We start from the raw sequence: 10,399 nt of genomic DNA, 5'->3' as shown, positions 1-10,399 counted from the left end.
AGACTGTCTGATTCTAAAGTGTCATCTCTTTCCACTAGCATCATGTGATAGGGACAAAATAGTTCATTCATTTGTTCATTTTTAAATTAATATTTACTGGGAACCCACTGTATGTTGAGTATTGGACTAAGAACCTGGAATAAAGAGAAAAATAACACATATTCTTGCCTTCAAGTGGCTCATGGTTTATGGGAGGAGACAGATCTGTATATAAATACCAATCTACAATTTAATTAGTTTTATATTATGCTGAACATATTTTTGAACTCCTACATTGGGATCCCATGAAATGCCTTGTGCCCATGCACACAGAAGTGTAGACTATTTCAAATCAGAGTTCGTTCTAGAAACCATATGGCCATAGTAGACTAGAGCATTTATATAGTGCTAATAGGGCCAGAAGAAAGAGGCCTGGAGAGGGACAGCAACGTTGCCCAGGGCCTCCTTAGTGCCTGGCACTGTGCAGCATTTTATATTATTATCTGTCCTCATCCTGAAAACATCCCCAAATTAGTGTTATTTGCCTCATTTCACATACAAAGAAACAGACTAAAAGAGATGAAAGACTTTGCCCAGGTCACGTAGCCAGTGAGCCATGGAATCTGGATCTGATCCTAGACTAGATGTCAGTTTTGGGGAAGGCTTGAAAGGTGTTTGATTTCTTAACTCCTCTCTTGACTTCTGTTGACCTCTTGGAACTGCATGCATAGTGTGCTCCTGCTTCTCTTTACATTTCCCAAACTTGATCTTCCTTCCATTGGTGCCCTGGGGGCAGTTTGTACTTGTTTTGTGAGAGTACTGATTGTGTCAATTTCTTCCCAGCTCCCAGTTCAGTGATAGTCTCATGTTGAGAGCTTGAAATTGGCTATGGCGGGAATGTTCACACCATGGAAATGAGCAAATGCCGCCAAGTCAGGGTGTCATATTTTGGGAGGGGGGGATGATGAGGGACACCAACTTCTTTAGAACACCACTGCTGTATCTCCACAGAATGTCAATGCTTAGTGACAGCTGTACTGTTTTGACTTTGCATTTCAGAAATGAGCTTTATCCGGTTAAATTTGTACATCAATTTAACTTGCTTAGATCTCATTCTCTTAATTTTCTTTTTTGTGCTTTGGATTTTAAACATAATTTGATTTTCCCTTTACTTGCTTATTATTTTTGCTCCCCCCACCCCATTTTAATTGCAGTTGGGATCAATTTGGTCCAGCTTTGAGCTCCATACCTTCTCCTTTGACCTTGTTCCTGGACCCCCCGGTGAACTGGCACCCTCATCCCCCACCCAATCTTGTGACCACATAGAGTTTGCTCTGAGATTTCAGTCCCTGTGACTGCTGTGTGGGAACCCATCTTTCATGCCTTTTTCTTTTTTGGCATTCACGGGCTGCTGGACTTAGTTAGCTTTGACTAACAGGTGTTGATGTGTTGATCTCTTGAAAACAGTCTTTTTTTCTTTGTCAGCTCCCCAATGTGTCTTGCAATTGTCACCAGCCACCCTGAGATATGAGGGCCTTAGTGAGAGATTATGGAGGGTCAGTCCCCTGGAAAGTGTTTGGGCTCCATCAGTCAGCAGTAGGCTTGGAGGCCTGGGGCATGGTGCTGACCTGAGTTTACAGAGAGAGGCCACTGGCCTGACTGCGGGGGCTGGGGGGTACCCTGGGCTATTTCTTTTAGGAGGGGGCGAAGAGTGGATTTTCTAGTTTTTCTGGTCACCTGGATGGATTTACTCATCTCTCCTCTGCTTAGGCTTCCCTGTACCTAAATAAAGATAACTACTGAGGTGTGACCAACCGAGCTCATCCATGGACTGACCCCTGATATTGACAGTCTGATTCTGCCATTCCACCACCTTTATTGAGTGCTTACTGAATGCCAGATGCTTTTCCATGTCCTTCAACAATATTGCCTCATTGAGGTCTGACCATGACTCTGCAGACAAAGCTAAGCCTTAGAGAGATTAAATAACTTTTCACAGTCACATAGCAATTAAATGTGTGAGTCAGAATTTGAACTCAGGATTATCTAGTTTCAGTAAACACAATCTCTTAACCTCTTTGCTATGCTCCCCTGGCTCTCTGGAGGTTATAGCAATTTAACCTTCAGTTAATAACAGCTATCTACTTGCCAGACTTGGGGCTAGGGGTATAGGGATGAATGAGACAGTCCTGCCTTTGAGAGGGTTCTCAGTTTAGTGGATGAGACAGATAGACTTGAACACCAATAGTTCTATTCAAAATGTCAGTAGGAGTTGGGGGAGTTTTTGTGGAATCAAGAAGTGCATGGTTCCCTGTGTTTGGAGAGGGGGTGAACCTGGGGATGCTTCCTGAAGAGGGTTGTCTGAGCAGGGCCTGAAGAGTACAGGATCTACCTCCTTACACTGAGTTCAGAGACTCTGTCTTCATGGAGACAGAATGCTTACAAGCCATCCTTAATCTCAAGGTTCTTCTCCTGTGCCCGCTTCTCAGGGGGTGATGCCAAGGATGTGCCTACATGTGTATGTGTAGGTCTCCTTGTTGTATGGGAAGGATCTGGAGAACAAGGAGAACAGAGAAGAGCAATTGACCAGAGTCCAGAGGCTGGGGCCAGGGACTGATGGACACATCAACATTCAAACCTTTGCAATTAATATGAAGGCTTTTGTTTTTTCGTTAGAGAGAATTTTATAGGAGTTACAAAGTTGAGGTCTTGTACATTTTCGCCTCAGCTTCCCCTTATATAAACATCTTACACAACCATAGTACCATCGTGAAAATATTGAGTTGGTCAAAAAGTATGTATGGTTTTTTTCTGTAAAATAAAACACACATTTTTCATTTTTCACCAATAACTTTATTGATTTGGATATTTTGAGTATGTCAGCTGTCTCCCATATGGTATAATAGTGATTATTCTCAATTAAAGTCTCAATTCGATTGCTATTAACTTCAATTGGTCTACCCGGCTGTGGAGCATTGTCCAGCAAGGAATCTCCAGCAGGAAACTTCGCAAACCACTTGTCACATGTCTGATCAGTCACAGTGCCTTCTCCATACATTGCACAGATGTTTTTAATGCTTTCTAGTTGCATTTTTATCTTTCTTGAATTAATAAAACATAATATGCTGAAAATGTTGTGTATTTTCTTCCATCTTTGATATTAAAATGGCTACACAAAAATTCACCAATTTTGTTAAGTTCTTGTTTAAGTGCACACTGACATGAGTGCTGTCACAGTACACTCTAACAAAATAGTTTCCAATGAAGTTAAAGACAACCAAACGCTAACAGAACCATATTACAGAAAAAACCAAGCAAACTTTTTGGCCAACTCAATAAATCAACATTGGCACAGTGCTATTAACTAAACGATGGACTGAAAACTAGTAACTAATGCCTAAGCCAGAAAGACCCTCATCTCTGAGAGATGACTGACCCTTCCAAAGCTAGAACTGGGGCCCTGGGGCTTGGGACTTCCAGGCACACAGGGAATGGATCTTGTCAGGGTACCTACCATCCTGGTAAACCAGCGGTCTTGGGGGGCTTGGAGTTTCACCCAGAAGCCAGGTATTAGCCCGGTGACAACCCGATGTCCCCTTCAGCTCTCTCCGCCATTTATAATTTGATGAGGGAGCAAATAGTGTCCTCTAGTTCTTAGATACATTGCATGAGAAGCTCCCAGTGTCTAAAAATCAGGATGCTATGAATATTAGGTCATGATAGATTTTAGATTATTAGATCATATTTGACTATACAGGTGTTTGAAGATGCCAAATACTGCATGCAGATGTACACACCTTTAAATTCTCATGTTTTTCTTCTTAATTCCCCTCTTCTCACCTTGCGCTCTACCTGCTGAAGAGTGCCAAGCACTAGACAGGAGTCAGGAGGGCTGTTTGCTCTAAGCTCAATGACCTTGGGCGAATACCTTCACCCCTTCACCTCCTACCTGGAACCTGAGGGACACTGATCTGTATGTAAGATCTTCAAGAGTTCTTCCACTTCTATTGTCTCCCTTCTGTCTGTGTGATTTTCCGTCTCCTTCCCTTCCCTCATTCCACATCCCTTTCATTTCTCTGTCCTTCCCTCTCTCATTTTCTGCTTTTCTCACTCTTTCTTCTCCACATTCTGTTTCTCTGTATTTTCTCTCACCCACCTCACGTTATTTCTTTTTTCTCCCACCTCTTTGACTCCCTCTCTACCTCTTTCTCATTTCTCCTCTTTCTCTTCTTTATCTCCCCCACAATTCCCATCCCTCTACGCAGGTGTAATCTGTGTTATACACAGGGTCTCAGTGGCCCACTGAATGCTTGTGGCAATTATTTCAAGTGAAGGGGGTGGAAAGAGGGAATTAAATCATAGTATTGGCAGCTGGCAAGTTGCTTCAGTTGCAGAAAAATGTCCCCAGCTTCCTCGAATATTGAAACATTGATGAAGAACAGATTTTCTCTGGCAGTGTGAATTCCCCTCTGTCCAAGTTTGGCAGAGGGACTTGCCTGGTTTGATATTATTCTAGGCGTTTCGATGCATTCCCTGTTTAGCAGAATTGGAACGTGTTTTAACCAACCACTGTATTGATGTAACACTATTTTTATTTGTAATGAGGGTGTATTAAAATATATATACATTTCCACCAATTTCTGGCTCTGGGGAGGCCAGGATCTGATGACGTCTAGGCAGGAGGGTCTGGGTTTTTCCACCCTCTCTCTGTAGGGAGAGTTTTGGAATTTAGGCACTCCCCCTTGTCCCCACCCCCTTGTTAGACTTCCTTGATGTTAATAAACATTTTCCTTTCTTTGGTTTCCTCAGTGACATAGAATCAGACACTTCAGTTGGAGGGTCTTCCAGCGGTCATCTGCTCTATGCCCAACACACAGTGACCATGGGCTAGGTTGAGCAGAGCCTGAGTGAGTGGTTAGGGATGATACAAAGAAAAGAAGACTCAAACATATGAAGAAACCATATGGATACAGATATGCAAGTATTTCATTGTGATTCAGTCATGCATAGGGGGTCACAGAAGTGAATGGGTGATGAGAAGGACGAGCACAATGGCCAGTCTGCAATGCTGTGGAAGAAGCTGTGATGGAGGGTAGGGACAGTTTGGTGGCACAGAGCCCTGCGATACTTGAAATGGCCAGAAGCAATGGCTACTGACAGGGACCTTCTCTTTTCTGTAAAAACCTTAGTGCCTTCTGTTGGGGTAGATCCATGCTTTTCCCAGCAGGTAGGCTCCCCACCCCAGTTAAACAATTTGTGTCAGAGCCATGGCAGTTCAGGCCATAGGATTTCAAAGTTGGGATCTTAGAAAGGATAATATAGTCCAGGGATCTAAACCTAAAGCTTTTGAGAATGTCCTGAAAGGAAAAAAAATTGCGTATGTGCCTATTTTTTTTCTGGCGCATGAGGGCAAAAGGGTAGCTTTCATCATTCCTAAAAGAGACTATGATCCAAATAACCTTCAAACTAGTGGTCAAATTGAGTCCCCACATTGAATCTCTGGGGGAGCTGAGGACCAGCAAGATGATGGAGATGGTAGAACATGCCTGGAAATTATAGTGACTTGACGAGCCAGCAGCAGCACTATGTGTCCTGACTGTCAGTTCAGGCTTCTATTGTACATCACCATCTTCCCCGCTAAGTATGGCACTGTTATCTCTTTACATCTCCTCGTCCACATCAGGCAGCAGCAGTGGCTGTCTGCCCCAGACTTCACTCCCTACTTCTGAGAACTGACAGTCTTAGAAAGGTATTTGACTGGGGCTGGTTTCCACTGTGATCTTGTCTAATGCGCAGTGTAGCGGGCTGATAAACAGAAGCTGTAAGATGCGAGGTCAATACTGTGTGATGCAGCCCCATCAATCTCCACTTACTATGCCTAGAACTCATGCTCAGTTTGCTCTAAACCCAATTCACTTTGAAAACCAGGTGGAGGTGGCAAATAACGGACAAGAGGACTCAGCAAAAATTTGATTCAGTCTTTCTGGCTTTGTCACTTCTCACTAGGGACTCTAAGTTCCACCTCCTCTGAACAGGTTTCTATCCTTTGAATGCACCACACTATTCCATGCCTTTGGTGTAAGTGTAAGTGGTTCCTTCCCCTGAAACACTCTTTCTCTGGAAATGCCTTCTTACTCTGTAAGACTTGCCCCAAAGTTTCCCGCACTGTGAAGCTGTTTCTGACACTCCTAGGCAGAGTCGGGTCTCCCTCTTTCTTGTTCATGTACTTGTTATAAAGCCTGTCACAGAGTTTGGTGGGTATTGGTGTAAATATCAATGACCTGGCTGCTTTTTGAACTCCTGGAGAATGGGTACTGTATGTACAGAACACTGAAAGGCAGCGATTCTCACTGGGAACCATTTTGTGCCCTTCCACCTGAGGAGCAGGACTGAGAGCTAGTGACTTCTAGTGGCCAGAAGTCAGAGATGCTGCTAAACCTCCTACAATGCCCAGGACAGCCCCCAGCAACAAAGAATTATTGGGTACAAAATATCAATAGTGCCACTGTTGAGGAACCTGCCATAGGGGATCAATAACCTGTGATCAGATTCTTCAAACAGCTCACACAAATGCGTGAAGGGTTACAGTCTGAGAAGAGCATTAATTGTTTCCTTCTCTTGGATAAGACAAGGAGTGTGGCTTTGAAAACAAATACTTTAAAGAGAGTTTCAAACACTTACTTTGTGTCCTAATAACTTACTGTGAATCTGTCAACCCTTGGAGAAGATGGCATTAAAGGGAGCTTCCAACCCTGATATTCTAGAATTCAGTGCACATCAAACAGACCATGGACAGGCAGGGATAAAGGATACTGGTTCTTTGATTGGAAGACCTCATTTAGGAAGTCTGCATCTTTTTGAAACTCTTGTCATGCTCTCAAAGGCAATAAAGTTCTTTAAATGGGGATTTTTTTTTTTCCATTTGAGAAGTTATTGCAAGATGTGAGACAGACCACAAGTAGAATTTTAGGCACATTCTACCTAATCAGTCATATTCTTGGAACAAACACAGGGTGAACTCTTCTTAATAGTCAGCATATAAAGTAAAGAATTTTCTGTAGCTTCCCGCAAACCATTATTGGCAAAGCATGCTAGTTAGGAAGGGTAAGGCAGGGCCAGTGCCAACATAAGGATTCACTCAGGAGGAGGCCGGAGCTGGGATGCTGGGGAGGGGAGGGGTGTGCAAGTTCATGGCAAGGAAGGGAAGCAGAGGAAAGGATAAAAGAAGGTGATTTGGTGGATCAGGACAATGAGGGAAAGGCAAGGGGCAGGAGAATGGAGTACAGGTGCCACAGGGTGCTTGGCCTGATGGCTGTGAAGAATGGGTTTAATAACACAGTCTTGGGTGAGTTGAGTTATCTGGAGAGAAGAGTTCAAGATCACTGGAAAATGTTACTTTATCTCTAAGAGCAGTGGTCCCCAAACCCAGCTTCTCATCACAATCACCTGAGTCCCTTTAAAAAAATATTCAGATTATAAGGCCTCATCCCTGGAGATCTGGGGTGAAGTCCAAGAATCTTCAGTTCACAGACTTACCCAGGTGATTCTGAAACTCATCCAGGTTGGGGCATCAGTGCCGCAGATGAGAGAACACTGATGAGGTGCTGATGCTCAAGGAGTGGAAGGGATACTGATCATCAGAGTAATTGAACAGATTTGGGACTACTTTAGGTGCCGAAAGGATGCAAGACACAGGGGTCTCTGTCCTTAAGGGTCTGATAAAGTGGTTCAAAAAAGGCAGTGCATGTAAATAAAAGAATTGCCTGTGTCAGCAGTACATGAGGGCCTTGTAAGTGACAATGAGTGATCACAGTGGCTGAGAAGGTCAGAGCATGTTAGAGAAGGGATGAGATAGATGTAAGTCCTAGAATTAAGGGGACAGTTTCATTGGGGATGGTAGACTTAGCTAAAGGCTCGAGGCTGAGAAAGTCAGGGAGACTAGGAGTTGGAGGATATGGGAGGAAATGTGTGACATATCCAGAGTTTGAACAAAGGCTTTGATTTTGGAATCAGGGAGGATGGGGATGGCAAGCAGTCTTTTGGGAAATGTCATGGATGGATGGATGCCAGGTGTTTCTGGGGAGCCTCTCACCCCCACCTTGTGTTAGAGCTGTGCCAGTATCTTTCTCAATGAGAGGCCTGCTCTAGAGGAGGGCATGTGGCTGCAACTCCCCAGACACCTGGCAGTATATCTGCCATTGAGGGCAGTCAGTGGGAGAGTACAGGAGCTCTTGAGGATACAGCTGATGTCCAGGCTGCAGCCATTCCCCACCTGGAGGTGTGATTACATCTGTTCCCTATCTTACAGCCCTGTCTATCTGTCTTTCTCTTCCTCACAAAATAAAACTGATTAGATGATTTTGTTCCTCAAGAATGTTTAATAAGTCCTGTGTGGGGTAATCTTCAAGAATGGCCTTATTAAAAAATTTGCATTTTATTGGGCAGTTATTCTATACCAGATATATCACAAAATGGTTTCAGTTACATTACTATTTTATTTAATCTTAATGTAACATCTTGAGATAATTCCTATATTAGCCAGATCTCTTTATGTATCTATCTACCTAGATTTATTATAAGAAATTGGCTTAAGTGATATGGGCTGGCAACTCCAAAATCTGCAGAGTCAATATGCCAGATCAAGTCCAAAGAACAGGGAGGAGAATTTTTTCTTCCTTGGGGGATGGTCAGCCTTTTGCTCTATTCAGGCCTTTGACTGATTGGATGAGTCCCACCCACATAATGAAGGGCAATCTGGTTTACTCAGTCTACTGTTTAAAGGTTAATCTCCTCTAAAAGCGCCCTCACACAAGCACTCAGATAACATTTGACCAAATATCCGCATACCTTATAGCCCAGTCAAGTTGACACAAATGTTAAATCGTCACAAGTACTATGAGGATCAATATCCTTATTTTAACAATGAGGAAGGGAGGCATAGATGGGTGTTTCATGTGAACAGGGGCACACAATGGTAGGTGGCAGAGCTTGGGTTTCAGCTTGTGTAGACACTGACTGACCTTATGCTCTGGCCGTCTTATCTCCTTCATGGAAGGGACAATGGGAAACTACTGTTAATGTGATTTAGTAGACCAAAGGGGACATCCCTAAAAATGTCCTTACCACCATCTTGCTAGATGTCCGGAGTTCCTTCAGAAAGTGTAATCTTTTACAGGACACCATTGAGCAATCTGCCTTGACTATGGTTCTTCATTTCCCGGGGTCAGAAAGGTGTGTATCTTCCATCAGCTAGCCAATCAGCAAGCTTAATTCTTTCTGATTTATCTAGCACCCCTGTATCCTTACTGGGCTAATGAATGGGAAGCTGAAATAGTTAGTTCTGCTGGAACAAGCTTGATCTTCTGTCCCTGTGTGCCTCTGTGGGGTGTCCTGAACAGTCCAAGAGCAGCAAAAGGATACTGAACTCCTGGAGAAAGTAACAGGCTTCCGAAAAGAACCACATTTCCTTAATATTTCCAGTGGTAGGGACTGCACTACCTCATAAAGTAATCCGTTATATTTTTAGGAACACTGCAGGGACTTTCTTCTCATATTGAATCTGCTTCCCTTATTCTGGAGTAACAGAATAAATAGTCTCTTTCTTACAAGAACACTTTCTAAATATTTGGAAACAGGGATTATATCCCCATGAGACATTTCTTCTCCAGGCTAAATGCTTCTAGTTCCTTCTAACATTCTTTTTGTGATTTGGTTTATAGATCCTTTTTTGGTCTTGTCATCCCCTGGTCTATATCCTCCTTAAAGATTCCCAAATATTCTAGTTCTTGTCTGAGTGATGCATTTAGTTGAGTGGATATACTACCCTCAGTGTATTTTTTTTTTCAGAGCATAAAGTTTTATTTTATTTTTTCAGTTTTCTTTTGTTTTTCTATTATAGTTGTCCCACTTTTCTCCTCATTGCTCCCCCCTCCCCCAGCACTCACCCCTTCTCCCAGAGTCAATCCCCACCCCATTGTCCATGTCCATGGGTTATTTATACTAGTTCCTTGACTAGACCCTCCCCCTTCTTATCCCCCCCCCTTGTCACCGTTAGTCTGTTCCTTGTTTACATGCCTCTGACTCAACTTTTCTTGTTTGTCTGTGCTGTTCACTAGTTTCCTGTATTAAGTGATCCATTGTTTTGGTTATTAGGTATTTATTGAAGTATACAGGTTGCATTAACTTTATTAATAACATTAATTGTTTTATATCAAGTCTGTAGTCAACTTAAATTAGGTCTCACCATGCTATGCTTCTGCACTTGGTTTCTTTGATTTAAAATTTAGAAGTTTATATTAATTAATATCCTTATTACTATACAGTTTTGTTATTTGACCCATATCTCAACCTGACTCTGCCATCTAACATCTTGCTACTGATCTGTGACCAGTGGGGGTCATGGAAGAGAACGTCCTCTTAG

This window comes from Furipterus horrens, unplaced genomic scaffold (genome assembly GCF_987537825.1).
Source record: "Furipterus horrens unplaced genomic scaffold, mFurHor1.1.pri manual_scaffold_1, whole genome shotgun sequence".
NCBI lineage: Eukaryota > Metazoa > Chordata > Mammalia > Chiroptera > Furipteridae > Furipterus > Furipterus horrens.
This window is presented reverse-complemented; position numbering follows the sequence as displayed.